This window comes from Physella acuta, unplaced genomic scaffold (genome assembly GCF_028476545.2).
Source record: "Physella acuta isolate Inbredline_101_S28 unplaced genomic scaffold, ASM2847654v3 ptg000533l, whole genome shotgun sequence".
In the NCBI taxonomy this organism is placed as follows: Eukaryota; Metazoa; Mollusca; class Gastropoda; family Physidae; genus Physella; species Physella acuta.
In genome coordinates, this window is record NW_026732052.1 from 473,267 (window position 1) to 497,620 (window position 24,354).

The window sequence follows — 24,354 nt, forward strand, 5'->3', positions numbered from 1 at the left end:
CTTAAAAAAAAGTAGATAAAAAAAAAAAGGAAAAAAAAATGAACAAATAATTATTGTATTGCCGTAGATATACAATTACTAAATAGTAGCATTTTATACTGATGTGTACATTATATATTAGTTTTTATTAGTGTGTGTTGCTTATGTCAAATATTTCATGTACACATCAGTATAAAATGCTACTTTTTTGTAATTGTAAATCTACGGCCATACAACGTTGAAGATACCGGTTCTCGTCCGATCACCGAAGTCAAGCAACGTCTGGCGTGGTTAGTACTTAGATGGGTGATAACTTGGGAACACCACGTGCTGTGGATTGAATTTTTTTAATTTAATTTTTTTTTTAAATTATGTTTTTTTAATTTTACTTAAAAAAAATATATTTTATTTTTTCTCAAATAAAAAAAGACGATGGTTGAAAAATTTTTCTTGAGTTACTTTTATCAACGAATATTAGTTTTTATTAGTGTGTGTTGCTTATGTCAAATATTTCATGTACACATCAGTATAAAATGCTACTTTTTTGTAATTGTATATCTACGGCCATACAACGTTGAAGATACTGGTTCTCGTCCGATCACCGAAGCCAAGCAACGTCTGGCGTGGTTAGTACTTAGATGGGTGACCGCTTGGGAACACCACGTGCTGTAGATTGAATTTTTTAATTAATTTTTTTTTTAAATTATGTTTTTTTAATTTTCCGTTTTTAAAAAAATATATTGTTTATTTTTTCTCAAATAAAAAAAGACGATGGTTGAAAGTTCTTTCTTGAGTTATTTTTATCAACGAATATTAGTTTTTATTAGTGTGTGTTGCTTATGTCAAATATTTCATGTACACATCAGTATAAAATGCTACTTTTTTGTAATTGTATATCTACGGCCATACAACGTTGAAGATACCGGTTCTCGTCCGATCACCGAAGTCAAGCAACGTCTGGCGTGGTTAGTACTTAGATGGGTGACCGCTTGGGAACACCACGTGCTGTAGATTGAATTTTTTAATTTAACTTTTTTTTTAAATTATGTTTTTTTAATATTACTTTAAAAAAAAAATATATTGTTTATTTTTTCTCAAATAAAAAAAGACGATGGTTGAAAGTTTTTTTCTTGAGTTATTTTTATCAACGAATATTAGTTTTTATTAGTGTGTGTTGCTTATGTCAAATATTTCATGTACACATCAGTATAAAATGCTACTTTTTTGTAATTGTATAGCTACGGCCATACAACGTTGAAGATACAGGTTCTCGTCCGATCACCGAAGTCAAGCAACGGCTGGCGTGGTTAGTACTTAGATGGGTGACCGCTTGGGAACACCACGTGCTGTAGGTTGAATTTTTTAGTTTTATTTTTATTTTAAAAATGTGTTTTTTTTAATTTTCCGTTTTTTTTAAAATATATTGTTTATTTTTTCTCAAATAAAAAAGACGATGGTTGAAAGTTTTTTTCTTGAGTTATTTTTATCAACGAACATTAGTTTTTATTAGTGTGTGTTGCTTATGTCAAATATTTCATGTACACATCAGTATAAAATGCTACTTTTTTGTAATTGTATATCTACGGCCATACAACGTTGAAGATACTGGTTCTCGTCCGATCACCGAAGCCAAGCAACGTCTGGCGTGGTTAGTACTTAGATGGGTGACCGCTTGGGAACACCACGTGCTGTAGATTGAATTTTTTAATTAATTTTTTTTTTAAATTATGTTTTTTATTTTACTTTAAAAAAAAAAATATTTTATATTTTTTCTCAAATAAAAAAAGACGATGGTTGAAAGTTTTTTCTTGAGTTATTTTTATCAACGAATATTAGTTTTTATTAGTGTGTGTTGCTTATGTCAAATATTTCATGTACACATCAGTATAAAATGCTACTTTTTTGTAATTGTATATCTACGGCCATACAACGTTGAAGATACCGGTTCTCGTCCGATCACCGAAGTCAAGCAACGTCTGGCGTGGTTAGTACTTAGATGGGTGACCGCTTGGGAACACCATGTGCTGTAGATTGAATTTTTTAATTTAATTTTTTTTTAAAATTATGTTTTTTTAATTTTCCGTTTTTTTAAAAATATATTGTTTATTTTTTCTCAAATAAAAAAAGACGATGGTTGAAAGTTTTTTTCTTGAGTTATTTTTATCAACGAATATTAGTTTTTATTAGTGTGTGTTGCTTATGTCAAATATTTCATGTACACATCAGTATAAAATGCTACTTTTTTGTAATTGTATATCTACGGCCATACAACGTTGAAGATACCGGTTCTCGTCCGATCACCGAAGTCAAGCAACGTCTGGCGTGGTTAGTACTTAGATGGGTGACCGCTTGGGAACACCACGTGCTGTAGATTGAATTTTTTAGTTTTATTTTTATTTTAAAAATGTGTTTTTTTTAATTTTCCGTTTTTTTTTAAAATATATTGTTTATTTTTTCTCAAATAAAAAAGACGATGGTTGAAAGTTTTTTTCTTGAGTTATTTTTATCAACGAACATTAGTTTTTATTAGTGTGTGTTGCTTATGTCAAATATTTAATGTACACATCAGTATAAAATGCTACTTTTTTGTAATTGTATATCTACGGCCATACAACGTTGAAGATACCGGTTCTCGTCCGATCACCGAAGTCAAGCAACGTCTGGCGTGGTTAGTACTTAGATGGGTGACCGCTTGGGAACACCACGTGCTGTAGATTGAATTTTTTAATTAATTTTTTTTTAAATTATGTTTTTTATTTTACTTTAAAAAAAAATATTTTATATTTTTTCTCAAATAAAAAAAGACGATGGTTGAAAGTTTTTTTCTTGAGTTATTTTTATCAACGAATATTAGTTTTTATTAGTGTGTGTTGCTTATGTCAAATATTTCATGTACACATCAGTATAAAATGCTACTTTTTTGTAATTGTATATCTACGGCCATACAACGTTGAAGATACCGGTTCTCGTCCGATCACCGAAGTCAAGCAACGTCTGGCGTGGTTAGTACTTAGATGGTTGACCGCTTGGGAACACCACGTGCTGTAGATTGAATTTTTTAATTTAATTTTTTTTAAAAATTATGTTTTTTTAATATTAATTTAAAAAAAAAATATATTTTTTTTTTTCTCAAACAAAAAAAGACGATGGTTGAAAGTTTTTTTCTTGAGTTATTTTTATCAACGAATATTAGTTTTTATTAGTGTGTGTTGCTTATGTCAAATATTTCATGTACACATCAGTATAAAATGCTACTTTTTTGTAATTGTATATCTACGGCCATACAACGTTGAAGATACCGGTTCTCGTCCGATCACCGAAGTCAAGCAACGTCTGGCGTGGTTAGTACTTAGATGGGTGACCGCTTGGGAACACCACGTGCTGAAGATTGAATTTTTTAGTTTTATTCTATTTTTAATTATTTCAAAAAATGTACTCTTTTTAAAAATCGTATTTCTTAATTTTTCTAAAATAAAAACAGACTATGGTTGAAAGTTTTTTTTCTTGAGTTATTTTTATCAACGAATATTAGTTTTTATTCGTGTGTGTTGCTTATGTCAAATATTTCATGTACACATCAGTATAAAATGCTACTTTTTTGTAATTGTATATCTACGGCCATACAACGTTGAAGATACCGGTTCTCGTCCGATCACCGAAGTCAAGCAACGTCTGGCGTGGTTAGTACTTAGATGGGTGACCGCTTGGGAACACCACGTGCTGTAGATTGAATTTTTTAGTTTTATTTTTATTTTAAAAATGAGTTTTTTTTAATTTTCCGTTTTTTTTTAAATATATTGTTTATTTTTTCTCAAATAAAAAAGACGATGGTTGAAAGTTTTTTTCTTGAGTTATTTTTATCAACGAATATTAGTTTTTATTAGTGTGTGTTGCTTATGTCAAATATTTCATGTACACATCAGTATAAAATGCTACTTTTTTGTAATTGTATATCTACGGCCATACAACGTTGAAGATACCGGTTCTCGTCCGATCACCGAAGTCAAGCAACGTCTGGCGTGGTTAGTACTTAGATGGGTGACCGCTTGGGAACACCACGTGCTGTAGATTGAATTTTTTAATTTAATTTTTTTTTAAATTATGTTTTTTTAATATTACTTTAAAAAAAAAATATATTGTTTATTTTTTCTCAAATAAAAAAAGACGATGGTTGAAAGGTTTTTCTTGAGTTATTTTTATCAACGAATATTAGTTTTTATTAGTGTGTGTTGCTTATGTCAAATATTTCATGTACACATCAGTATAAAATGCTATTTTTTTGTAATTGTATATCTACGGCCATACAACGTTGAAGATACCGGTTCTCGTCCGATCACCGAAGTCAAGCAACGTCTGGCGTGGTTAGTACTTAGATGGGTGACCGGTTGGGAACACCTCGTGCTGTAGATTGAATTTTTTAGTTTTATGTTTATTTTAAAAATATGTTTTTAAATTTTCCGTTTTTTTTAAAAATATTTTATTTTATTTTTCTCAAATAAAAAAAGACGATGGTTGAAAGTTTTTTTTCTTGAGTTATTTTTATCAACGAATATTAGTTTTTATTAGTGTGTGTTGCTTATGTCAAATATTTCATGTACACATCAGTATAAAATACTACTTTTTTGTAATTGTATATCTACGGCCATACAACGTTGAAGATACCGGTTCTAGTCCGATCACCGAAGTCAAGCAACGTCTGGCGTGGTTAGTACTTAGATGGGTGACCGCTTGGGAACACCTCGTGCTGTAGATTGAATTTTTTAGTTTTATGTTTATTTTAAAAATATGTTTTTAAATTTTCCGTTTTTTTTAAAAATATTTTATTTTATTTTTCTCAAATAAAAAAAGACGATGGTTGAAAGTTTTTTTCTTGAGTTATTTTTATCAACGAATATTAGTTTTTATTAGTGTGTGTTGCTTATGTCAAATATTTCATGTACACATCAGTATAAAATGCTACTTTTTTGTAATTGTATATCTACGGCCATACAACGTTGAAGATACCGGTTCTCGTCCGATCACCGAAGTCAAGCAACGTCTGGCGTGGTTAGTACTTAGATGGGTGACCGCTTGGGAACACCACGTGCTGTAGATTGAATTTTTTAGTTTTATTTTTATTTTAAAAATGTGTTTTTTTTAATTTTCCGTTTTTTTAAAAATATATTGTTTATTTTTTCTCAAATAAAAAAGACGATGGTTGAAAGTTTTTTTCTTGAGTTATTTTTATCAACGAATATTAGTTTTTATTAGTGTGTGTTGCTTATGTCAAATATTTCATGTACACATCAGTATAAAATGCTACTTTTTTGTAATTGTATATCTACGGCCATACAACGTTGAAGATACCGGTTCTCGTCCGATCACCGAAGTCAAGCAACGTCTGGCGTGGTTAGTACTTAGATGGGTGACCGCTTGGGAACACCACGTGCTGTAGATTGAATTTTTTAATTTAATTTTTTTTTAAAATTATGTTTTTTTAATTTTCCGTTTTTTTAAAAATATATTGTTTATTTTTTCTCAAATAAAAAAGACGATGGTTGAAAGTTTTTTTCTTGAGTTATTTTTATCAACGAATATTAGTTTTTATTAGTGTGTGTTGCTTATGTCAAATATTTCATGTACACATCAGTATAAAATGCTACTTTTTTGTAATTGTATATCTACGGCCATACAACGTTGAAGATACCGGTTCTCGTCCGATCACCGAAGTCAAGCAACGTCTGGCGTGGTTAGTACTTAGATGGGTGACCGCTTGGGAACACCACGTGCTGTAGATTGAATTTTTTAATTTAATTTTTTTTTTAAATTATGTTTTTTTAATATTACTTTAAAAAACAAATATATTGTTTATTTTTTCTCAAATAAAAAAAGACGATGGTTGAAAGGTTTTTCTTGAGTTATTTTTATCAACGAATATTAGTTTTTATTAGTGTGTGTTGCTTATGTCAAATATTTCATGTACACATCAGTATAAAATGCTACTTTTTTGTAATTGTATATCTACGGCCATACAACGTTGAAGATACCGGTTCTCGTCCGATCACCGAAGTCAAGCAACGTCTGGCGTGGTTAGTACTTAGATGGGTGACCGCTTGGGAACACCACGTGCTGTAGATTGAATTTTTTAGTTTTATGTTTATTTTAAAAATATGTTTTTAAATTTTCTTTTTTTTTTAAAAATATATTTTTTATTTTTTCTCAAATAAAAAAAGACGATGGTTGAAAGTTTTTTTCTTGAGTTATTTTTATCAACGAATATAAGTTTTTATTAGTGTGTGTTGCTTATGTCAAATATTTCATGTACACATCAGTATAAAATACTACTTTTTTGTAATTGTATATCTACGGCCATACAACGTTGAAGATACCGGTTCTCGTCCGATCACCGAAGTCAAGCAACGTCTGGCGTGGTTAGTACTTGGATTGTTGACCGCTTGGGAACACCACGTGCTGTAGATTGAATTTTTTAGTTTTATTTTTATTTTAAAAATGTGTTTTTTTTAATTTTCCGTTTTTTTAAAAATATATTGTTTATTTTTTCTCAAATAAAAAAGACGATGGTTGAAAGTTTTTTTCTTGAGTTATTTTTATCAACGAATATTAGTTTTTATTAGTGTGTGTTGCTTATGTCAAATATTTCATGTACACATCAGTATAAAATGCTACTTTTTTGTAATTGTATATCTACGGCCATACAACGTTGAAGATACCGGTTCTCGTCCGATCACCGAAGTCAAGCAACGTCTGGCGTGGTTAGTACTTAGATGGGTGACCGCTTGGGAACACCACATGCTGTAGATTGAATTTTTTAATTTAATTTTTTTTTTAAATTATGTTTTTTTAATTTTCCGTTTTTTTAAAAATATATTGTTTATTTTTTCTCAAATAAAAAAGACGATGGTTGAAAGTTTTTTTCTTGAGTTATTTTTATCAACGAATATTAGTTTTTATTAGTGTGTGTTGCTTATGTCAAATATTTCATGTACACATCAGAATAAAATGCTACTTTTTTGTAATTGTATATCTACGGCCATACAACGTTGAAGATACCGGTTCTCGTCCGATCACCGAAGTCAAGCAACGTCTGGCGTGGTTAGTACTTAGATGGGTGATAACTTGGGAACACCACGTGCTGTGGATTGAATTTTTTTAATTTAATTTTTTTTTTAAATTATGTTTTTTTAATTTTACTTAAAAAAAATATATTTTATTTTTTCTCAAATAAAAAAAGACGATGGTTGAAAATTTTTTCTTGAGTTACTTTTATCAACGAATATTAGTTTTTATTAGTGTGTGTTGCTTATGTCAAATATTTCATGTACACATCAGTATAAAATGCTACTTTTTTGTAATTGTATATCTACGGCCATACAACGTTGAAGATACTGGTTCTCGTCCGATCACCGAAGCCAAGCAACGTCTGGCGTGGTTAGTACTTAGATGGGTGACCGCTTGGGAACACCACGTGCTGTAGATTGAATTTTTTAATTAATTTTTTTTTTAAATTATGTTTTTTTAATTTTCCGTTTTTAAAAAAATATATTGTTTATTTTTTCTCAAATAAAAAAAGACGATGGTTGAAAGTTCTTTCTTGAGTTATTTTTATCAACGAATATTAGTTTTTATTAGTGTGTGTTGCTTATGTCAAATATTTCATGTACACATCAGTATAAAATGCTACTTTTTTGTAATTGTATATCTACGGCCATACAACGTTGAAGATACCGGTTCTCGTCCGATCACCGAAGTCAAGCAACGTCTGGCGTGGTTAGTACTTAGATGGGTGACCGCTTGGGAACACCTCGTGCTGTAGATTGAATTTTTTAGTTTTATGTTTATTTTAAAAATATGTTTTTAAATTTTCCGTTTTTTTAAAAAATATTTTATTTTATTTTTCTCAAATAAAAAAAGACGATGGTTGAAAGTTTTTTTCTTGAGTTATTTTTATCAACGAATATTAGTTTTTATTAGTGTGTGTTGCTTATGTCAAATATTTCATGTACACATCAGTATAAAATGCTACTTTTTTGTAATTGTATATCTACGGCCATACAACGTTGAAGATACCGGTTCTCGTCCGATCACCGAAGTCAAGCAACGTCTGGCGTGGTTAGTACTTAGATGGGTGACTGCTTGGGAACACCACGTGCTGTAGATTGAATTTTTAGTTTTATTCTATTTTTAATTATTGCAAAAAATGTACTCTTTTTAAAAATCGTATTTCTTAATTTTTCTAAAATAAAAACAGACTATGGTTGAAAGTTTTTTTTCTTGAGTTATTTTTATCAACGAATATTAGTTTTTATTAGTGTGTGTTGCTTATGTCAAATATTTCATGTACACATCAGTATAAAATACTACTTTTTTGTAATTGTATATCTACGGCCATACAACGTTGAAGATACCGGTTCTCGTCCGATCACCGAAGTCAAGCAACGTCTGGCGTGGTTAGTACTTAGATGGGTGACCGCTTGGGAACACCTCGTGCTGTAGATTGAATTTTTTAGTTTTATGTTTATTTTAAAAATATGTTTTTAAATTTTCCGTTTTTTTAAAAAATATTTTATTTTATTTTTCTCAAATAAAAAAAGCCGATGGTTGAAAGTTTTTTTCTTGAGTTATTTTTATCAAAGAATATTAGTTTTTATTAGTGTGTGTTGCTTATGTCAAATATTTCATGTACACATCAGTATAAAATGCTACTTTTTTGTAACTGTATATCTACGGCCATACAACGTTGAAGATACCGGTTCTCGTCCGATCACCGAAGTCAAGCAACGTCTGGCGTGGTTAGTACTTAGATGGGTGACCGCTTGGGAACACCACGTGCTGTAGATTGAATTTTTAGTTTTATTCTATTTTTAATTATTTCAAAAAATGTACTCTTTTTAAAAATCGTATTTCTTAATTTTTCTAAAATAAAAACAGACTATGGTTGAAAGTTTTTTTTCTTGAGTTATTTTTATCAACGAATATTAGTTTTTATTAGTGTGTGTTGCTTATGTCAAATATTTCATGTACACATCAGTATAAAATACTACTTTTTTGTAATTGTATACCTACGGCCATACAACGTTGAAGATACCGGTTCTCGTCCGATCACCGAAGTCAAGCAACGTCTGGCGTGGTTAGTACTTAGATGGGTGACCGCTTGGGAACACCTCGTGCTGTAGATTGAATTTTTTAGTTTTATGTTTATTTTAAAAATATGTTTTTAAATTTTCCGTTTTTTTAAAAAATATTTTATTTTATTTTTCTCAAATAAAAAAAGACGATGGTTGAAAGTTTTTTTCTTGAGTTATTTTTATCAAAGAATATTAGTTTTTATTAGTGTGTGTTGCTTATGTCAAATATTTCATGTACACATCAGTATAAAATGCTACTTTTTTGTAATTGTATATCTACGGCCATACAACGTTGAAGATACCGGTTCTCGTCCGATCACCGAAGTCAAGCAACGTCTGGCGTGGTTAGTACTTAGATGGGTGACCGCTTGGGAACACCACGTGCTGTAGATTGAATTTTTAGTTTTATTCTATTTTTAATTATTTCAAAAAATGTACTCTTTTTAAAAATCGTATTTCTTAATTTTTCTAAAATAAAAACAGACTATGGTTGAAAGTTTTTTTTCTTGAGTTATTTTTATCAACGAATATTAGTTTTTATTAGTGTGTGTTGCTTATGTCAAATATTTCATGTACACATCAGTATAAAATACTACTTTTTTGTAATTGTATATCTACGGCCATACAACGTTGAAGATACCGGTTCTCGTCCGATCACCGAAGTCAAGCAACGTCTGGCGTGGTTAGTACTTGGATGTGTGACCGCTTGGGAACACCACGTGCTGTATATTGAATTTTTTAGTTTTATTTTTATTTTAAAAATGTGTTTTTTTTAATTTTCCGTTTTTTTTAAAATATATTGTTTATTTTTTCTCAAATAAAAAAGACGATGGTTGAAAGTTTTTTTCTTGAGTTATTTTTATCAACGAATATTAGTTTTTATTAGTGTGTGTTGCTTATGTCAAATATTTCATGTACACATCAGTATAAAATACTACTTTTTTGTAATTGTATATCTACGGCCATACAACGTTGAAGATACCGGTTCTCGTCCGATCACCGAAGTCAAGCAACGTCTGGCGTGGTTAGTACTTAGATGGGTGACCGCTTGGGAACACCTCGTGCTGTAGATTGAATTTTTTAGTTTTATGTTTATTTTAAAAATATGTTTTTTAATTTTCCGTTTTTTTTAAAATATATTGTTTATTTTTTCTCAAATAAAAAAGACGATGGTTGAAAGTTTTTTTCTTGAGTTATTTTTATCAACGAATATTAGTTTTTAAAACGTTTTTCTTAACTCAGCTTCGCGTTTGTTTGTTTGTTTGGTTGTTTGGATGTTTGTTGTTAAAATTGACATCGAAAATTAGCCCACTTCTGATTGCTCTAGAGACCTGAAATTTGGCATGCATGCTACTTTCGCCTAACAATTTCAGATGCAATCATAAAAACTAGCAATTAGTGACCGTAATTAGCTTAATTTAATTACGCCCCAAGGACCATAAAATTGAGGACATGATTTCTAAAGATACCGACAAGACTGGAGGCCTATCGACACAGTTACTTCGGCCCCAATCGATGTGAGCGCGCTGGCCGTGATCGTATAGTGGTTAGTACTTCGCGTTGTGGCCGCGACAACCCAGGTTCGAATCCTGGTCGCTCAAGATTTTTAGTCCGTGTATTTATAAACACTTTTTTAAAAAACACGTTTTTCATGTGTAGCAACGGACTAAAAAGGAGAAAATAAAATACTTAAAAAAAACTTTTTAAAAAACCACGTTTTTTATGTGTAGCAACGGACTAAAAAGGAGAACGGACACGGTAACACATTGTTAACGGTGACACGGTTGGTACGCTGGGCATGCTAAAATACACATAAACACGTTTTTCCTTAACTCAGCTTCGCGTTTATTTGTTTGTTTATGGGAGATTTGATCACGTGATTCGTGAGCAGTAGCGTAGCGAGGGGGGGGGGGCGGGGGGGGGGGACATATGTCCCCGGGCGCCGACCTTAGGGGGGGCGCCAAATTGAAAGTTTGAGGGGGGGGGTGCAAATGAAAAGTTCGAGGGGGGGGTGCAAATCGAAAGTTTGAGGGGGGGGGGGGTGCAAATCGAAAGTTTGAGGGGGGGGGGTGCAAATGAAAAGTTCGAGGGGGGGGGGTGCAAATCGAAAATTTGCTCCCAAGGGGGCGCCAAATTGAAAGTATGTCCCCGGGCGCCGGGAAGGGTCGCTACGCCTCTGTTCGTGAGTAGATCTCCACGCCAGCAACGTAAATTACACCCTTTCTCTGTTTAAAGCGTATCGGTCGCTCAAGATTTTTTTAGTCCGTGTATTTAAAAACACTTAGTCAAGTCATACTTAATCAAGTGATTAGATAAAGTAGAAAATAAACTATATAAACAACTTTTTAAAAACCACGTTTTTCATGTGTAGCAACGGACTAAAAAGGAGAAAATAAAATACTTAAAAAAAACTTTTTAAAAAACCACGTTTTTCTTGTGGACTAAAAAGTAGAAAATAACTATTTACATACATTTGATGACAAAAAACGTGGGTCGGGCAGATGGGTCGGGAAATTTGATGGTGAACGTACCCACGTTTTTTGTCATCAAATGTATGTAAATAGTTATTTTCTACTTTTTAGTCCACAAGAAAAACGTGGTTTTTTAAAAAGTTTTTTTTAAGTATTTTATTATTAGTGTGTGTTGCTTATGTCAAATATTTCATGTACACATCAGTATAAAATGCTACTTTTTTGTAATTGTATATCTACGGCCATACAACGTTGAAGATACCGGTTCTCGTCCGATCACCGAAGTCAAGCAACGTCTGGCGTGGTTAGTACTTAGATGGGTGACCGCTTGGGAACACCACGTGCTGTAGATTGAATTTTTAGTTTTATTCTATTTTTAATTATTTCAAAAAATGTACTCTTTTTAAAAATCGTATTTCTTAATTTTTCTAAAATAAAAACAGACTATGGTTGAAAGTTTTTTTTCTTGAGTTATTTTTATCAACGAATATTAGTTTTTATTAGTGTGTGTTGCTTATGTCAAATATTTCATGTACACATCAGTATAAAATACTACTTTTTTGTAATTGTATATCTACGGCCATACAACGTTGAAGATACCGGTTCTCGTCCGATCACCGAAGTCAAGCAACGTCTGGCGTGGTTAGTACTTGGATGTGTGACCGCTTGGGAACACCACGTGCTGTATATTGAATTTTTTAGTTTTATTTTTATTTTAAAAATGTGTTTTTTTTAATTTTCCGTTTTTTTTAAAATATATTGTTTATTTTTTCTCAAATAAAAAAGACGATGGTTGAAAGTTTTTTTCTTGAGTTATTTTTATCAACGAATATTAGTTTTTATTAGTGTGTGTTGCTTATGTCAAATATTTCATGTACACATCAGTATAAAATACTACTTTTTTGTAATTGTATATCTACGGCCATACAACGTTGAAGATACCGGTTCTCGTCCGATCACCGAAGTCAAGCAACGTCTGGCGTGGTTAGTACTTAGATGGGTGACCGCTTGGGAACACCTCGTGCTGTAGATTGAATTTTTTAGTTTTATGTTTATTTTAAAAATATGTTTTTTAATTTTCCGTTTTTTTTAAAATATATTGTTTATTTTTTCTCAAATAAAAAAGACGATGGTTGAAAGTTTTTTTCTTGAGTTATTTTTATCAACGAATATTAGTTTTTATTAGTGTGTGTTGCTTATGTCAAATATTTCATGTACACATCAGTATAAAATGCTACTTTTTTGTAATTGTATATCTACGGCCATACAACGTTGAAGATACCGGTTCTCGTCCGATCACCGAAGTCAAGCAACGTCTGGCGTGGTTAGTACTTAGATGGGTGACCGCTTGGGAACACCTCGTGCTGTAGATTGAATTTTTTAGTTTTATGTTTATTTTAAAAATATGTTTTTAAATTTTCCGTTTTTTTTAAAAATATTTTATTTTATTTTTCTCAAATAAAAAAAGACGATGGTTGAAAGTTTTTTTCTTGAGTTATTTTTATCAACGAATATTAGTTTTTATTAGTGTGTGTTGCTTATGTCAAATATTTCATGTACACATCAGTATAAAATGCTACTTTTTTGTAATTGTATATCTACGGCCATACAACGTTGAAGATACCGGTTCTCGTCCGATCACCGAAGTCAAGCAACGTCTGGCGTGGTTAGTACTTAGATGGGTGACCACTTGGGAACACCACGTGCTGTAGATTGAATTTTTTAATTTAAATTTTTTTTTAAATTATGTTTTTTTAATTTTACTTAAAAAAAAATATATTTTATTTTTTCTCAAATAAAAAAAGACGATGGTTGAAAATTTTTTCTTGAGTTACTTTTATCAACGAATATAAGTTTTTATTAGTGTGTGTTGCTATTGTCAAATACTTCATGTATACATCAGTATAAAATGCTACTTTGTTGTAATTGTATATCTACGGCCATACAACGTTGAAGATACTGGTTCTCGTCCGATCACCGAAGCCTAGCAACGTCTGGCGTGGTAAGTACTTAGATGGGTGACCGCTTGGGAACACCACGTGCTGTAGATTGAATTTTTTAGTTTTATTTTTATTTTAAAAATATGTTTTTTTTTAATTTTCCGTTTTTTTTTAAATATATTGTTTATTTTTTCTCAAATAAAAAAGACGATGGTTGAAAGTTTTTTTCTTGAGTTATTTTTATCAACGAATATTAGTTTTTATTAGTGTGTGTTGCTTATGTCAAATATTTCATGTACACATCAGTATAAAATGCTACTTTTTTGTAATTGTATATCTACGGCCATACAACGTTGAAGATACCGGTTCTCGTCCGATCACCGAAGTCAAGCAACGTCTGGCGTGGTTAGTACTTAGATGGGTGACCGCTTGGGAACACCACGTGCTGTAGATTGAATTTTTTAGTTTTATTCTATTTTTAATTATTTCAAAAAATGTACTCTTTTTAAAAATCGTATTTCTTAATTTTTCTAAAATAAAAACAGACTCTGGTTGAAAGTTTTTTTTCTTGAGTTATTTTTATCAACGAATATTAGTTTTTATTAGTGTGTGTTGCTTATGTCAAATATTTCATGTACACATCCGTATAAAATGCTACTTTTTTGTAATTGTATATCTACGGCCATACAACGTTGAAGATACCGGTTCTCGTCCGATCACCGAAGTCAAGCAACGTCTGGCGTGGTTAGTACTTAGATGGGTGACCGCTTGGGAACACCACGTGCTGTAGATTGAATTTTTTAATTAAATTTTTTTTTAAATTATGTTTTTTTATTTTACTTTAAAAAAAAATATTTTATATTTTTTCTCAAATAAAAAAAGACGATGGTTGAAAGTTTTTTTCTTGAGTTATTTTTATCAACGAATATTAGTTTTTATTAGTGTGTGTTGCTTATGTCAAATATTTCATGTACACATCAGTATAAAATGCTACTTTTTTGTAATTGTATATCTACGGCCATACAACGTTGAAGATACCGGTTCTCGTCCGATCACCGAAGTCAAGCAACGTCTGGCGTGGTTAGTACTTAGATGGGTGACCGCTTGGGAACACCACGTGCTGTAGATTGAATTTTTTAGTTTTATGTTTATTTTAAAAATATGTTTTTAAATTTTCTTTTTTTTTTAAAAATATATTGTTTATTTTTTCTCAAATAAAAAAAGACGATGGTTGAAAGTTTTTTTCTTGAGTTATTTTTATCAACGAATATAAGTTTTTATTAGTGTGTGTTGCTTATGTCAAATATTTCATGTACACATCAGTATAAAATGCTACTTTTTTGTAATTGTATATCTACGGCCATACAACGTTGAAGATACCGGTTCTCGTCCGATCACCGAAGTCAAGCAACGTCTGGCGTGGTTAGTACTTAGATGGGTGACCGCTTGGGAACACCACGTGCTGTAGATTGAATTTTTTAATTTAATTTTTTTTAAAAATTATGTTTTTTTAATATTAATTTAAAAAAAAAAATATATTTTTTTTTTCTCAAACAAAAAAAGACGATGGTTGAAAGTTTTTTCTTGAGTTATTTTTATCAACGAATATTAGTTTTTATTAGTGTGTGTTGCTTATGTCAAATATTTCATGTACACATCAGTATAAAATGCTACTTTTTTGTAATTGTATAGCTACGGCCATACAACGTTGAAGATACCGGTTCTCGTCCGATCACCGAAGTCAAGCAACATCTGGCGTGGTTAGTACTTAGATGGGTGACCGCTTGGGAACACCACGTGCTGTAGATTGAATTTTTTAGTTTTATTTTTATTTTAAAAATATGTTTTTTTTAATTTTTCGTTTTTTTTTTAAATATATTGTTTATTTTTTCTCAAATAAAAAAGACGATGGTTGAAAGTTTTTTTCTTGAGTTATTTTTATCAACGAATATTAGTTTTTATTAGTGTGTGTTGCTTATGTCAAATATTTCATGTACACATCAGTATAAAATGCTACTTTTTTGTAATTGTATATCTACGGCCATACAACGTTGAAGATACCGGTTCTCGTCCGATCACCGAAGTCAAGCAACGTCTGGCGTGGTTAGTACTTAGATGGGTGACCGCTTGGGAACACCACGTGCTGTAGATTGAATTTTTTAGTTTTATGTTTATTTTAAAAATATGTTTTTAAATTTTCTTTTTTTTTTAAAAATATATTTTTTATTTTTTCTCAAATAAAAAAAGACGATGGTTGAAAGTTTTTTTCTTGAGTTATTTTTATCAACGAATATAAGTTTTTATTACTGTGTGTTGCTTATGTCAAATATTTCATGTACACATCAGTATAAAATGCTACTTTTTTGTAATTGTATATCTACGGCCATACAACGTTGAAGATACCGGTTCTCGTCCGATCACCGAAGTCAAGCAACGTCTGGCGTGGTTAGTACTTAGATGGGTGACCGCTTGGGAACACCACGTGCTGTAGATTGAATTTTTAGTTTTATTCTATTTTTAATTATTTCAAAAAATGTACTCTTTTTAAAAATCGTATTTCTTAATTTTTCTAAAATAAAAACAGACTATGGTTGAAAGTTTTTTTTCTTGAGTTATTTTTATCAACGAATATTAGTTTTTATTAGTGTGTGTTGCTTATGTCAAATATTTCATGTACACATCAGTATAAAATACTACTTTTTTGTAATTGTATATCTACGGCCATACAACGTTGAAGATACCGGTTCTCGTCCGATCACCGAAGTCAAGCAACCTCTGGCGTGGTTAGTACTTAGATGGGTGACCGCTTGGGAACACCTCGTGCTGTAGATTGAATTTTTTAGTTTTATGTTTATTTTAAAAATATGTTTTAAATTTTCCGTTTTTTTTTAAAATATTTTATTTTATTTTTCTCAAATAAAAAAAGACGATGGTTGAAAGTTTTTTTCTTGAGTTATTTTTATCAAAGAATATTAGTTTTTATTAGTGTGTGTTGCTTATGTCAAATATTTCATGTACACATCAGTATAAAATGCTACTTTTTTGTAATTGTATATCTACGGCCATACAACGTTGAAGATACCGGTTCTCGTCCGATCACCGAAGTCAAGCAACGTCTGGCGTGGTTAGTACTTAGATGGGTAACCGCTTGGGAACACCACGTGCTGTAGATTGAATTTTTAGTTTTATTCTATTTTTAATTATTTCAAAAAATGTACTCTTTTTAAAAATCGTATTTCTTAATTTTTCTAAAATAAAAACAGACTATGGTTGAAAGTTTTTTTTCTTGAGTTATTTTTATCAACGAATATTAGTTTTTATTAGTGTGTGTTGCTTAAGTCAAATATTTCATGTACACATCAGTATAAAATACTACTTTTTTGTAATTGTATATCTACGGCCATACAACGTTGAAGATACCGGTTCTCGTCCGATCACCGAAGTCAAGCAACGTCTGGCGTGGTTAGTACTTGGATGTGTGACCGCTTGGGAACACCACGTGCTGTATATTGAATTTTTTAGTTTTATTTTTATTTTAAAAATGTGTTTTTTTTAATTTTCCGTTTTTTTTAAAATATATTGTTTATTTTTTCTCAAATAAAAAAGACGATGGTTGAAAGTTTTTTTCTTGAGTTATTTTTATCAACGAATATTAGTTTTTATTAGTGTGTGTTGCTTATGTCAAATATTTCATGTACACATCAGTATAAAATACTACTTTTTTGTAATTGTATATCTACGGCCATACAACGTTGAAGATACCGGTTCTCGTCCGATCACCGAAGTCAAGCAACGTCTGGCGTGGTTAGTACTTAGATGGGTGACCGCTTGGGAACACCTCGTGCTGTAGATTGAATTTTTTAGTTTTATGTTTATTTTAAAAATATGTTTTTAAATTTTCCGTTTTTTTTTAAAATATTTTATTTTATTTTTCTCAAATAAAAAAAGACGATGGTTGAAAGTTTTTTTCTTGAGTTATTTTTATCAACGAATATTAGTTTTTATTAGTGTGTGTTGCTTATGTCAAATATTTCATGTACACATCAGTATAAAATGCTACTTTTTTGTAATTGTATATCTACGGCCATACAACGTTGAAGATACCGGTTCTCGTCCGATCACCGAAGTCAAGCAACGTCTGGCGTGGTTAGTACTTAGATGGGTGACCGCTTGGGAACACCACGTGCTGTAGATTGAATTTTTAGTTTTATTCTATTTTTAATTATTTCAAAAAATGTACTCTTTTTAAAAATCGTATTTCTTAATTTTTCTAAAATAAAAACAGACTATGGTTGAAAGTTTTTTTTCTTGAGTTATTTTTATCAACGAATATTAGTTTTTATTAGTGTGTGTTGCTTATGTCAAATATTTCATGTACACATCAGTATAAAATACTACTTTTTTGTAATTGTATATCTACGGCCATACAACGTTGAAGATACCGGTTCTCGTCCGATCACCGAAGTCAAGCAACGTCTGGCGTGGTTAGTACTTGGATGGGTGACCGCTTGGGAACACCACGTGCTGTAGATTGAATTTTTTAGTTTTATTTTTATTTTAAAAATGTTTTTTTTTTTAATTTTCCGTTTTTTTAAAAATATATTGTTTATTTTTTCTCAAATAAAAAAGACGATGGTTGAAAGTTTTTTTCTTGAGTTATTTTTATCAACGAATATTAGTTTTTATTAGTGTGTGTTGCTTATGTCAAATATTTCATGTACACATCAGTATAAAATGCTACTTTTTTGTAATTGTATATCTACGGCCATACAACGTTGAAGATACCGGTTCTCGTCCGATCACCGAAGTCAAGCAACGTCTGGCGTGGTTAGTACTTAGATGGGTGACCGCTTGGGAACACCACGTGCTGTAGATTGAATTTTTTAATTAATTTTCTTTTAAATTATGTTTTTTAATTTTACTTTAAAAAAAATATATATTTTTTTTTCTCAAATAAAAAAAGACGATGGTTGAAAGTTTTTTTCTTGAGTTATTTTTATCAACGAATATTAGTTTTTATTAGTGTGTGTTGCTTATGTCAAATATTTCATGTACACATCAGTATAAAATGCTACTTTTTTTGTAATTGTATAGCTACGGCCATATAACGTTGAAGATACCGGTTCTCGTCCGATCACCGAAGTCAAGCAACGTCTGGCGTGGTTAGTATTAGATGGGGGACCGCTTGGGAACACCACGTGCTGTAGATTGAATTTTTTAGTTTTATTTTTATTTTAAAAATTAGTTTTTTTTAATTTTCCGTTTTTTTTAAAATATATTGTTTATTTTTTCTCAAATAAAAAAGACGATGGTTGAAAGTTTTTTTCTTGAGTTATTTTTATCAACGAATATTAGTTTTTATTAGTGTGTGTTGCTTATGTCAAATATTTCATGTACACATCAGTATAAAATGCTACTTTTTTGTAATTGTATATCTAGGGGCATACAACGTTGAAGATACCGGTTCTCGTCCGATCACCGAAGTCAAGCAACGTCTGGCGTGGTTAGTACTTAGATGGGTGACCGCTTGGGAACACCACGTGCTGTAGATTGAATTTTTTAATTTAATTTTTTTTTTAAATTATGTTTTTTTAATTTTACTTAAAAAAAAATATTTTATATTTTTTCTCAAATAAAAAAAGACGATGGTTGAAAGTTTTTTTCTTGAGTTATTTTTATCAACGAATATTAGTTTTTATTAGTGTGTGTTGCTTATGTCAAATATTTCATGTACACATCAGTATAAAATGCTACTTTTTTGTAATTGTATATCTACGGCCATACAACGTTGAAGATACCGGTTCTCGTCCGATCACCGAAGTCAAGCAACGTCTGGCGTGGTTAGTACTTAGATGGGTGACCGCTTGGGAACACCACGTGCTGTAGATTGAATTTTTTAATTGAATTTTTTTTTAAATTATGTTTTTTTAATTTTCCGTTTTTTTAAAAATATATTGTTTGTTTTTTCTGAAATAAAAAAGACGATGGTTGAAAGTTTTTTTCTTGAGTTAATTTTATCAACGAATATTAGTTTTTATTAGTGTGTGTTGCTTATGTCAAATATTTCATGTACACATCAGTATAAAATGCTACTTTTTTGTAATTGTATATCTACAGCCATACAACGTTGAAGATAACGGTTCTCGTCCGATCACCGAAGTCAAGCAACGTCTGGCGTGGTTAGTACTTAGATGGGTGACCGCTTGGGAACACCACGTGCTGTAGATTTAATTTTTTAGTTTTATTTTTATTTTAAAAATGAGTTTTTTTTTTAATTTTCCGTTTTTTTAAAAATATATTGTTTATTTTTTCTCAAATAAAAAAGACGATGGTTGAAAGTTTTTTTCTTGAGTTATTTTTATCAACGAATATTAGTTTTTATTAGTGTGTGTTGCTTATGTCAAATATTTCATGTACACATCAGTATAAAATGCTACTTTTTTGTAATTGTATATCTACGGCCATACAACGTTGAAGATACCGGTTCTCGTCCGATCACCGAAGTCAAGCAACGTCTGGCGTGGTTAGTACTTAGATGGGTGACCGCTTGGGAACACCTCGTGCTGTAGATTGAATTTTTTAGTTTTATGTTTATTTTAAAAATATGTTTTTAAATTTTCCGTTTTTTTTAAAAATATTTTATTTTATTTTTCTCAAATAAAAAAAGACGATGGTTGAAAGTTTTTTTCTTGAGTTATTTTTATCAACGAATATTAGTTTTTATTAGTGTGTGTTGCTTATGTCAAATATTTCATGTACACATCAGTATAAAATGCTACTTTTTTGTAATTGTATATCTACGGCCATACAACGTTGAAGATACCGGTTCTCGTCCGATCACCGAAGTCAAGCAACGTCTGGCGTGGTTAGTACTTAGATGGGTGACCACTTGGGAACACCACGTGCTGTAGATTGAATTTTTTAATTTAAATTTTTTTTAAAATTATGTTTTTTTAATTTTACTTAAAAAAAATATATTTTATTTTTTCTCAAATAAAAAAAGACGATGGTTGAAAATTTTTTCTTGAGTTACTTTTATCAACGAATATAAGTTTTTATTAGTGTGTGTTGCTATTGTCAAATACTTCATGTATACATCAGTATAAAATGCTACTTTGTTGTAATTGTATATCTACGGCCATACAACGTTGAAGATACTGGTTCTCGTCCGATCACCGAAGCCTAGCAACGTCTGGCGTGGTAAGTACTTAGATGGGTGACCGCTTGGGAACACCACGTGCTGTAGATTGAATTTTTTAGTTTTATTTTTATTTTAAAAATATGTTTTTTTTTAATTTTCCGTTTTTTTTTAAATATATTGTTTATTTTTTCTCAAATAAAAAAGACGATGGTTGAAAGTTTTTTTCTTGAGTTATTTTTATCAACGAATATTAGTTTTTATTAGTGTGTGTTGCTTATGTCAAATATTTCATGTACACATCAGTATAAAATGCTACTTTTTTGTAATTGTATATCTACGGCCATACAACGTTGAAGATACCGGTTCTCGTCCGATCACCGAAGTCAAGCAACGTCTGGCGTGGTTAGTACTTAGATGGGTGACCGCTTGGGAACACCACGTGCTGTAGATTGAATTTTTTAGTTTTATTCTATTTTTAATTATTTCAAAAAATGTACTCTTTTTAAAAATCGTATTTCTTAATTTTTCTAAAATAAAAACAGACTCTGGTTGAAAGTTTTTTTTCTTGAGTTATTTTTATCAACGAATATTAGTTTTTATTAGTGTGTGTTGCTTATGTCAAATATTTCATGTACACATCCGTATAAAATGCTACTTTTTTGTAATTGTATATCTACGGCCATACAACGTTGAAGATACCGGTTCTCGTCCGATCACCGAAGTCAAGCAACGTCTGGCGTGGTTAGTACTTAGATGGGTGACCGCTTGGGAACACCACGTGCTGTAGATTGAATTTTTTAATTAAATTTTTTTTTAAATTATGTTTTTTTATTTTACTTTAAAAAAAAATATTTTATATTTTTTCTCAAATAAAAAAAGACGATGGTTGAAAGTTTTTTTCTTGAGTTATTTTTATCAACGAATATTAGTTTTTATTAGTGTGTGTTGCTTATGTCAAATATTTCATGTACACATCAGTATAAAATGCTACTTTTTTGTAATTGTATATCTACGGCCATACAACGTTGAAGATACCGGTTCTCGTCCGATCACCGAAGTCAAGCAACGTCTGGCGTGGTTAGTACTTAGATGGGTGACCGCTTGGGAACACCACGTGCTGTAGATTGAATTTTTTAGTTTTATGTTTATTTTAAAAATATGTTTTTAAATTTTCTTTTTTTTTTTTAAATATATTGTTTATTTTTTCTCAAATAAAAAAAGACGATGGTTGAAAGTTTTTTTCTTGAGTTATTTTTATCAACGAATATAAGTTTTTATTAGTGTGTGTTGCTTATGTCAAATATTTCATGTACACATCAGTATAAAATGCTACTTTTTTGTAATTGTATATCTACGGCCATACAACGTGTAAGATACCGGTTCTCGTCCGATCACCGAAGTCAAGCAACGTCTGGCGTGGTTAGTACTTAGATGGGTGACCGCTTGGGAACACCACGTGCTGTAGATTGAATTTTTTAATTTAATTTTTTTTAAAAATTATGTTTTTTTAATATTAATTTAAAAAAAAAATATATTTTTTTTTTCTCAAACAAAAAAAGACGATGGTTGAAAGTTTTTTCTTGAGTTATTTTTATCAACGAATATTAGTTTTTATTAGTGTGTGTTGCTTATGTCAAATATTTCATGTACACATCAGTATAAAATGCTACTTTTTTGTAATTGTATAGCTACGGCCATACAACGTTGAAGATACCGGTTCTCGTCCGATCACCGAAGTCAAGCAACATCTGGCGTGGTTAGTACTTAGATGGGTGACCGCTTGGGAACACCACGTGCTGTAGATTGAATTTTTTAGTTTTATTTTTATTTTAAAAATATGTTTTTTTTAATTTTCCGTTTTTTTTTAAATATATTGTTTATTTTTTCTCAAATAAAAAAGACGATGGTTGAAAGTTTTTTTCTTGAGTTATTTTTATCAACGAATATTAGTTTTTATTAGTGTGTGTTGCTTATGTCAAATATTTCATGTACACATCAGTATAAAATGCTACTTTTTTGTAATTGTATATCTACGGCCATACAACGTTGAAGATACCGGTTCTCGTCCGATCACCGAAGTCAAGCAACGTCTGGCGTGGTTAGTACTTAGATGGGTGACCGCTTGGGAACACCACGTGCTGTAGATTGAATTTTTTAGTTTTATGTTTATTTTAAAAATATGTTTTTAAATTTTCTTTTTTTTTTAAAAATATATTTTTTATTTTTTCTCAAATAAAAAAAGACGATGGTTGAAAGTTTTTTTCTTGAGTTATTTTTATCAACGAATATTAGTTTTTATTAGTGTGTGTTGCTTATGTCAAATATTTCATGTACACATCAGTATAAAATGCTACTTTTTTGTAATTGTATATCTACGGCCATACAACGTTGAAGATACCGGTTCTCGTCCGATCACCGAAGTCAAGCAACGTCTGGCGTGGTTAGTACTTAGATGGGTGACCGCTTGGGAACACCACGTGCTGTAGATTGAATTTTTTAGTTTTATGTTTATTTTAAAAATATGTTTTTAAATTTTCCGTTTTTTTTAAAAAATATATTGTTTATTTTTTCTCAAATAAAAAAAGACGATGGTTGAAAGTTTTTTCTTGAGTTATTTTTATCAACGAATATTAGTTTTTATTAGTGTGTGTTGCTTATGTAAAATATTTCATGTACACATCAGTATAAAATGCTACTTTTTTGTAATTGTATAGCTACGGCCATACAACGTTGAAGATACCGGTTCTCGTCCGATCACCGAAGTCAAGCAACGTCTGGCGTGGTTAGTACTTAGATGGGTGACCGCTTGGGAACACCACGTGCTGTAGATTGAATTTTTTAGTTTTATGTTTATTTTAAAAATATGTTTTTAAATTTTCTTTTTTTTTTTTAAATATATTGTTTATTTTTTCTCAAATAAAAAAAGACGATGGTTGAAAGTTTTTTTCTTGAGTTATTTTTATCAACGAATATAAGTTTTTATTAGTGTGTGTTGCTTATGTCAAATATTTCATGTACACATCAGTATAAAATGCTACTTTTTTGTAATTGTATATCTACGGCCATACAACGTGTAAGATACCGGTTCTCGTCCGATCACCGAAGTCAAGCAACGTCTGGCGTGGTTAGTACTTAGATGGGTGACCGCTTGGGAACACCACGTGCTGTAGATTGAATTTTTTAATTTAATTTTTTTTAAAAATTATGTTTTTTTAATATTAATTTAAAAAAAAAATATATTTTTTTTTTCTCAAACAAAAAAAGACGATGGTTGAAAGTTTTTTCTTGAGTTATTTTTATCAACGAATATTAGTTTTTATTAGTGTGTGTTGCTTATGTCAAATATTTCATGTACACATCAGTATAAAATGCTACTTTTTTGTAATTGTATAGCTACGGCCATACAACGTTGAAGATACCGGTTCTCGTCCGATCACCGAAGTGAAGCAACATCTGGCGTGGTTAGTACTTAGATGGGTGACCGCTTGGGAACACCACGTGCTGTAGATTGAATTTTTTAGTTTTATTTTTATTTTAAAAATATGTTTTTTTTAATTTTCCGTTTTTTTTTAAATATATTGTTTATTTTTTCTCAAATAAAAAAGACGATGGTTGAAAGTTTTTTTCTTGAGTTATTTTTATCAACGAATATTAGTTTTTATTAGTGTGTGTTGCTTATGTCAAATATTTCATGTACA

The 24,354-nt window shown here is 30.6% G+C and overlaps 64 non-coding genes and 3 pseudogenes across 64 annotated transcripts; all 67 read left to right on the top strand.

The window, feature by feature from the left end:
- The first annotated feature begins 199 nt into the window (after positions 1–199).
- LOC131945277 (uncharacterized) lies at positions 200–318 on the top strand (annotated as a pseudogene).
- Positions 319–535: 217 nt separating this feature from the next.
- Positions 536–654, top strand: LOC131945652 (5S ribosomal RNA). The gene has a single exon (XR_009387490.1). It is a non-coding gene; the product is annotated as a 5S ribosomal RNA (ribosomal RNA).
- Positions 655–874: 220 nt separating this feature from the next.
- On the top strand, positions 875–993 carry LOC131945314 (5S ribosomal RNA). The gene has a single exon (XR_009387161.1). It is a non-coding gene; the product is annotated as a 5S ribosomal RNA (ribosomal RNA).
- A 222-nt stretch (positions 994–1,215) lies between these two features.
- On the top strand, positions 1,216–1,334 carry LOC131945270 (5S ribosomal RNA). Its single transcript, XR_009387129.1, has one exon. It is a non-coding gene; the product is annotated as a 5S ribosomal RNA (ribosomal RNA).
- A 223-nt stretch (positions 1,335–1,557) lies between these two features.
- LOC131945653 (5S ribosomal RNA) lies at positions 1,558–1,676 on the top strand. The gene has a single exon (XR_009387491.1). It is a non-coding gene; the product is annotated as a 5S ribosomal RNA (ribosomal RNA).
- A 217-nt stretch (positions 1,677–1,893) lies between these two features.
- On the top strand, positions 1,894–2,012 carry LOC131945546 (5S ribosomal RNA). Its single transcript, XR_009387386.1, has one exon. It is a non-coding gene; the product is annotated as a 5S ribosomal RNA (ribosomal RNA).
- Positions 2,013–2,234: 222 nt separating this feature from the next.
- LOC131945326 (5S ribosomal RNA) lies at positions 2,235–2,353 on the top strand. Its single transcript, XR_009387172.1, has one exon. It is a non-coding gene; the product is annotated as a 5S ribosomal RNA (ribosomal RNA).
- A 224-nt stretch (positions 2,354–2,577) lies between these two features.
- On the top strand, positions 2,578–2,696 carry LOC131945338 (5S ribosomal RNA). Its single transcript, XR_009387183.1, has one exon. It is a non-coding gene; the product is annotated as a 5S ribosomal RNA (ribosomal RNA).
- Positions 2,697–2,911: 215 nt separating this feature from the next.
- LOC131945564 (5S ribosomal RNA) lies at positions 2,912–3,030 on the top strand. Its single transcript, XR_009387403.1, has one exon. It is a non-coding gene; the product is annotated as a 5S ribosomal RNA (ribosomal RNA).
- Positions 3,031–3,250: 220 nt separating this feature from the next.
- On the top strand, positions 3,251–3,369 carry LOC131945701 (5S ribosomal RNA). The gene has a single exon (XR_009387537.1). It is a non-coding gene; the product is annotated as a 5S ribosomal RNA (ribosomal RNA).
- A 220-nt stretch (positions 3,370–3,589) lies between these two features.
- On the top strand, positions 3,590–3,708 carry LOC131945350 (5S ribosomal RNA). The gene has a single exon (XR_009387194.1). It is a non-coding gene; the product is annotated as a 5S ribosomal RNA (ribosomal RNA).
- A 223-nt stretch (positions 3,709–3,931) lies between these two features.
- Positions 3,932–4,050, top strand: LOC131945361 (5S ribosomal RNA). The gene has a single exon (XR_009387205.1). It is a non-coding gene; the product is annotated as a 5S ribosomal RNA (ribosomal RNA).
- Positions 4,051–4,270: 220 nt separating this feature from the next.
- On the top strand, positions 4,271–4,389 carry LOC131945560 (5S ribosomal RNA). Its single transcript, XR_009387399.1, has one exon. It is a non-coding gene; the product is annotated as a 5S ribosomal RNA (ribosomal RNA).
- Positions 4,390–4,613: 224 nt separating this feature from the next.
- On the top strand, positions 4,614–4,732 carry LOC131945725 (5S ribosomal RNA). Its single transcript, XR_009387559.1, has one exon. It is a non-coding gene; the product is annotated as a 5S ribosomal RNA (ribosomal RNA).
- Positions 4,733–4,955: 223 nt separating this feature from the next.
- On the top strand, positions 4,956–5,074 carry LOC131945372 (5S ribosomal RNA). The gene has a single exon (XR_009387216.1). It is a non-coding gene; the product is annotated as a 5S ribosomal RNA (ribosomal RNA).
- Positions 5,075–5,297: 223 nt separating this feature from the next.
- LOC131945383 (5S ribosomal RNA) lies at positions 5,298–5,416 on the top strand. The gene has a single exon (XR_009387227.1). It is a non-coding gene; the product is annotated as a 5S ribosomal RNA (ribosomal RNA).
- Positions 5,417–5,637: 221 nt separating this feature from the next.
- LOC131945394 (5S ribosomal RNA) lies at positions 5,638–5,756 on the top strand. The gene has a single exon (XR_009387238.1). It is a non-coding gene; the product is annotated as a 5S ribosomal RNA (ribosomal RNA).
- A 221-nt stretch (positions 5,757–5,977) lies between these two features.
- LOC131945406 (5S ribosomal RNA) lies at positions 5,978–6,096 on the top strand. The gene has a single exon (XR_009387250.1). It is a non-coding gene; the product is annotated as a 5S ribosomal RNA (ribosomal RNA).
- A 223-nt stretch (positions 6,097–6,319) lies between these two features.
- Positions 6,320–6,438, top strand: LOC131945787 (5S ribosomal RNA). The gene has a single exon (XR_009387617.1). It is a non-coding gene; the product is annotated as a 5S ribosomal RNA (ribosomal RNA).
- A 223-nt stretch (positions 6,439–6,661) lies between these two features.
- LOC131945727 (5S ribosomal RNA) lies at positions 6,662–6,780 on the top strand. Its single transcript, XR_009387561.1, has one exon. It is a non-coding gene; the product is annotated as a 5S ribosomal RNA (ribosomal RNA).
- Positions 6,781–7,001: 221 nt separating this feature from the next.
- Positions 7,002–7,120, top strand: LOC131945278 (uncharacterized; annotated as a pseudogene).
- A 217-nt stretch (positions 7,121–7,337) lies between these two features.
- On the top strand, positions 7,338–7,456 carry LOC131945654 (5S ribosomal RNA). The gene has a single exon (XR_009387492.1). It is a non-coding gene; the product is annotated as a 5S ribosomal RNA (ribosomal RNA).
- A 220-nt stretch (positions 7,457–7,676) lies between these two features.
- Positions 7,677–7,795, top strand: LOC131945475 (5S ribosomal RNA). Its single transcript, XR_009387317.1, has one exon. It is a non-coding gene; the product is annotated as a 5S ribosomal RNA (ribosomal RNA).
- Positions 7,796–8,018: 223 nt separating this feature from the next.
- LOC131945568 (5S ribosomal RNA) lies at positions 8,019–8,137 on the top strand. The gene has a single exon (XR_009387407.1). It is a non-coding gene; the product is annotated as a 5S ribosomal RNA (ribosomal RNA).
- Positions 8,138–8,356: 219 nt separating this feature from the next.
- On the top strand, positions 8,357–8,475 carry LOC131945476 (5S ribosomal RNA). The gene has a single exon (XR_009387318.1). It is a non-coding gene; the product is annotated as a 5S ribosomal RNA (ribosomal RNA).
- A 223-nt stretch (positions 8,476–8,698) lies between these two features.
- Positions 8,699–8,817, top strand: LOC131945417 (5S ribosomal RNA). Its single transcript, XR_009387261.1, has one exon. It is a non-coding gene; the product is annotated as a 5S ribosomal RNA (ribosomal RNA).
- Positions 8,818–9,036: 219 nt separating this feature from the next.
- Positions 9,037–9,155, top strand: LOC131945561 (5S ribosomal RNA). The gene has a single exon (XR_009387400.1). It is a non-coding gene; the product is annotated as a 5S ribosomal RNA (ribosomal RNA).
- Positions 9,156–9,378: 223 nt separating this feature from the next.
- Positions 9,379–9,497, top strand: LOC131945428 (5S ribosomal RNA). The gene has a single exon (XR_009387272.1). It is a non-coding gene; the product is annotated as a 5S ribosomal RNA (ribosomal RNA).
- Positions 9,498–9,716: 219 nt separating this feature from the next.
- On the top strand, positions 9,717–9,835 carry LOC131945783 (5S ribosomal RNA). The gene has a single exon (XR_009387613.1). It is a non-coding gene; the product is annotated as a 5S ribosomal RNA (ribosomal RNA).
- A 223-nt stretch (positions 9,836–10,058) lies between these two features.
- Positions 10,059–10,177, top strand: LOC131945477 (5S ribosomal RNA). The gene has a single exon (XR_009387319.1). It is a non-coding gene; the product is annotated as a 5S ribosomal RNA (ribosomal RNA).
- A 1,632-nt stretch (positions 10,178–11,809) lies between these two features.
- LOC131945441 (5S ribosomal RNA) lies at positions 11,810–11,928 on the top strand. The gene has a single exon (XR_009387283.1). It is a non-coding gene; the product is annotated as a 5S ribosomal RNA (ribosomal RNA).
- A 219-nt stretch (positions 11,929–12,147) lies between these two features.
- LOC131945784 (5S ribosomal RNA) lies at positions 12,148–12,266 on the top strand. The gene has a single exon (XR_009387614.1). It is a non-coding gene; the product is annotated as a 5S ribosomal RNA (ribosomal RNA).
- Positions 12,267–12,489: 223 nt separating this feature from the next.
- On the top strand, positions 12,490–12,608 carry LOC131945478 (5S ribosomal RNA). Its single transcript, XR_009387320.1, has one exon. It is a non-coding gene; the product is annotated as a 5S ribosomal RNA (ribosomal RNA).
- Positions 12,609–12,829: 221 nt separating this feature from the next.
- LOC131945479 (5S ribosomal RNA) lies at positions 12,830–12,948 on the top strand. The gene has a single exon (XR_009387321.1). It is a non-coding gene; the product is annotated as a 5S ribosomal RNA (ribosomal RNA).
- Positions 12,949–13,171: 223 nt separating this feature from the next.
- On the top strand, positions 13,172–13,290 carry LOC131945291 (5S ribosomal RNA). Its single transcript, XR_009387138.1, has one exon. It is a non-coding gene; the product is annotated as a 5S ribosomal RNA (ribosomal RNA).
- A 217-nt stretch (positions 13,291–13,507) lies between these two features.
- On the top strand, positions 13,508–13,626 carry LOC131945803 (5S ribosomal RNA). Its single transcript, XR_009387632.1, has one exon. It is a non-coding gene; the product is annotated as a 5S ribosomal RNA (ribosomal RNA).
- A 224-nt stretch (positions 13,627–13,850) lies between these two features.
- LOC131945452 (5S ribosomal RNA) lies at positions 13,851–13,969 on the top strand. Its single transcript, XR_009387294.1, has one exon. It is a non-coding gene; the product is annotated as a 5S ribosomal RNA (ribosomal RNA).
- A 220-nt stretch (positions 13,970–14,189) lies between these two features.
- Positions 14,190–14,308, top strand: LOC131945463 (5S ribosomal RNA). The gene has a single exon (XR_009387305.1). It is a non-coding gene; the product is annotated as a 5S ribosomal RNA (ribosomal RNA).
- Positions 14,309–14,525: 217 nt separating this feature from the next.
- Positions 14,526–14,644, top strand: LOC131945474 (5S ribosomal RNA). The gene has a single exon (XR_009387316.1). It is a non-coding gene; the product is annotated as a 5S ribosomal RNA (ribosomal RNA).
- Positions 14,645–14,867: 223 nt separating this feature from the next.
- Positions 14,868–14,986, top strand: LOC131945486 (5S ribosomal RNA). Its single transcript, XR_009387327.1, has one exon. It is a non-coding gene; the product is annotated as a 5S ribosomal RNA (ribosomal RNA).
- A 219-nt stretch (positions 14,987–15,205) lies between these two features.
- Positions 15,206–15,324, top strand: LOC131945769 (5S ribosomal RNA). The gene has a single exon (XR_009387600.1). It is a non-coding gene; the product is annotated as a 5S ribosomal RNA (ribosomal RNA).
- Positions 15,325–15,548: 224 nt separating this feature from the next.
- LOC131945497 (5S ribosomal RNA) lies at positions 15,549–15,667 on the top strand. Its single transcript, XR_009387338.1, has one exon. It is a non-coding gene; the product is annotated as a 5S ribosomal RNA (ribosomal RNA).
- Positions 15,668–15,890: 223 nt separating this feature from the next.
- LOC131945509 (5S ribosomal RNA) lies at positions 15,891–16,009 on the top strand. The gene has a single exon (XR_009387349.1). It is a non-coding gene; the product is annotated as a 5S ribosomal RNA (ribosomal RNA).
- Positions 16,010–16,228: 219 nt separating this feature from the next.
- LOC131945710 (5S ribosomal RNA) lies at positions 16,229–16,347 on the top strand. Its single transcript, XR_009387545.1, has one exon. It is a non-coding gene; the product is annotated as a 5S ribosomal RNA (ribosomal RNA).
- Positions 16,348–16,569: 222 nt separating this feature from the next.
- LOC131945548 (5S ribosomal RNA) lies at positions 16,570–16,688 on the top strand. The gene has a single exon (XR_009387388.1). It is a non-coding gene; the product is annotated as a 5S ribosomal RNA (ribosomal RNA).
- A 219-nt stretch (positions 16,689–16,907) lies between these two features.
- Positions 16,908–17,026, top strand: LOC131945785 (5S ribosomal RNA). Its single transcript, XR_009387615.1, has one exon. It is a non-coding gene; the product is annotated as a 5S ribosomal RNA (ribosomal RNA).
- Positions 17,027–17,249: 223 nt separating this feature from the next.
- Positions 17,250–17,368, top strand: LOC131945480 (5S ribosomal RNA). The gene has a single exon (XR_009387322.1). It is a non-coding gene; the product is annotated as a 5S ribosomal RNA (ribosomal RNA).
- A 223-nt stretch (positions 17,369–17,591) lies between these two features.
- Positions 17,592–17,710, top strand: LOC131945521 (5S ribosomal RNA). The gene has a single exon (XR_009387361.1). It is a non-coding gene; the product is annotated as a 5S ribosomal RNA (ribosomal RNA).
- Positions 17,711–17,929: 219 nt separating this feature from the next.
- LOC131945268 (5S ribosomal RNA) lies at positions 17,930–18,048 on the top strand. Its single transcript, XR_009387127.1, has one exon. It is a non-coding gene; the product is annotated as a 5S ribosomal RNA (ribosomal RNA).
- Positions 18,049–18,272: 224 nt separating this feature from the next.
- Positions 18,273–18,391, top strand: LOC131945532 (5S ribosomal RNA). Its single transcript, XR_009387372.1, has one exon. It is a non-coding gene; the product is annotated as a 5S ribosomal RNA (ribosomal RNA).
- A 216-nt stretch (positions 18,392–18,607) lies between these two features.
- Positions 18,608–18,725, top strand: LOC131945286 (uncharacterized; annotated as a pseudogene).
- Positions 18,726–18,948: 223 nt separating this feature from the next.
- LOC131945781 (5S ribosomal RNA) lies at positions 18,949–19,067 on the top strand. Its single transcript, XR_009387611.1, has one exon. It is a non-coding gene; the product is annotated as a 5S ribosomal RNA (ribosomal RNA).
- A 218-nt stretch (positions 19,068–19,285) lies between these two features.
- On the top strand, positions 19,286–19,404 carry LOC131945543 (5S ribosomal RNA). Its single transcript, XR_009387383.1, has one exon. It is a non-coding gene; the product is annotated as a 5S ribosomal RNA (ribosomal RNA).
- A 220-nt stretch (positions 19,405–19,624) lies between these two features.
- On the top strand, positions 19,625–19,743 carry LOC131945709 (5S ribosomal RNA). The gene has a single exon (XR_009387544.1). It is a non-coding gene; the product is annotated as a 5S ribosomal RNA (ribosomal RNA).
- A 225-nt stretch (positions 19,744–19,968) lies between these two features.
- LOC131945482 (5S ribosomal RNA) lies at positions 19,969–20,087 on the top strand. The gene has a single exon (XR_009387323.1). It is a non-coding gene; the product is annotated as a 5S ribosomal RNA (ribosomal RNA).
- Positions 20,088–20,310: 223 nt separating this feature from the next.
- On the top strand, positions 20,311–20,429 carry LOC131945303 (5S ribosomal RNA). Its single transcript, XR_009387150.1, has one exon. It is a non-coding gene; the product is annotated as a 5S ribosomal RNA (ribosomal RNA).
- A 216-nt stretch (positions 20,430–20,645) lies between these two features.
- Positions 20,646–20,764, top strand: LOC131945269 (5S ribosomal RNA). The gene has a single exon (XR_009387128.1). It is a non-coding gene; the product is annotated as a 5S ribosomal RNA (ribosomal RNA).
- A 224-nt stretch (positions 20,765–20,988) lies between these two features.
- On the top strand, positions 20,989–21,107 carry LOC131945555 (5S ribosomal RNA). The gene has a single exon (XR_009387394.1). It is a non-coding gene; the product is annotated as a 5S ribosomal RNA (ribosomal RNA).
- A 220-nt stretch (positions 21,108–21,327) lies between these two features.
- On the top strand, positions 21,328–21,446 carry LOC131945566 (5S ribosomal RNA). The gene has a single exon (XR_009387405.1). It is a non-coding gene; the product is annotated as a 5S ribosomal RNA (ribosomal RNA).
- A 217-nt stretch (positions 21,447–21,663) lies between these two features.
- On the top strand, positions 21,664–21,782 carry LOC131945577 (5S ribosomal RNA). The gene has a single exon (XR_009387416.1). It is a non-coding gene; the product is annotated as a 5S ribosomal RNA (ribosomal RNA).
- Positions 21,783–22,005: 223 nt separating this feature from the next.
- Positions 22,006–22,124, top strand: LOC131945733 (5S ribosomal RNA). The gene has a single exon (XR_009387567.1). It is a non-coding gene; the product is annotated as a 5S ribosomal RNA (ribosomal RNA).
- Positions 22,125–22,342: 218 nt separating this feature from the next.
- LOC131945770 (5S ribosomal RNA) lies at positions 22,343–22,461 on the top strand. Its single transcript, XR_009387601.1, has one exon. It is a non-coding gene; the product is annotated as a 5S ribosomal RNA (ribosomal RNA).
- Positions 22,462–22,684: 223 nt separating this feature from the next.
- Positions 22,685–22,803, top strand: LOC131945589 (5S ribosomal RNA). The gene has a single exon (XR_009387427.1). It is a non-coding gene; the product is annotated as a 5S ribosomal RNA (ribosomal RNA).
- Positions 22,804–23,026: 223 nt separating this feature from the next.
- Positions 23,027–23,145, top strand: LOC131945600 (5S ribosomal RNA). The gene has a single exon (XR_009387438.1). It is a non-coding gene; the product is annotated as a 5S ribosomal RNA (ribosomal RNA).
- A 223-nt stretch (positions 23,146–23,368) lies between these two features.
- On the top strand, positions 23,369–23,487 carry LOC131945586 (5S ribosomal RNA). The gene has a single exon (XR_009387424.1). It is a non-coding gene; the product is annotated as a 5S ribosomal RNA (ribosomal RNA).
- Positions 23,488–23,710: 223 nt separating this feature from the next.
- On the top strand, positions 23,711–23,829 carry LOC131945734 (5S ribosomal RNA). The gene has a single exon (XR_009387568.1). It is a non-coding gene; the product is annotated as a 5S ribosomal RNA (ribosomal RNA).
- Positions 23,830–24,047: 218 nt separating this feature from the next.
- Positions 24,048–24,166, top strand: LOC131945767 (5S ribosomal RNA). Its single transcript, XR_009387598.1, has one exon. It is a non-coding gene; the product is annotated as a 5S ribosomal RNA (ribosomal RNA).
- The last annotated feature ends 188 nt before the right edge of the window (positions 24,167–24,354 follow it).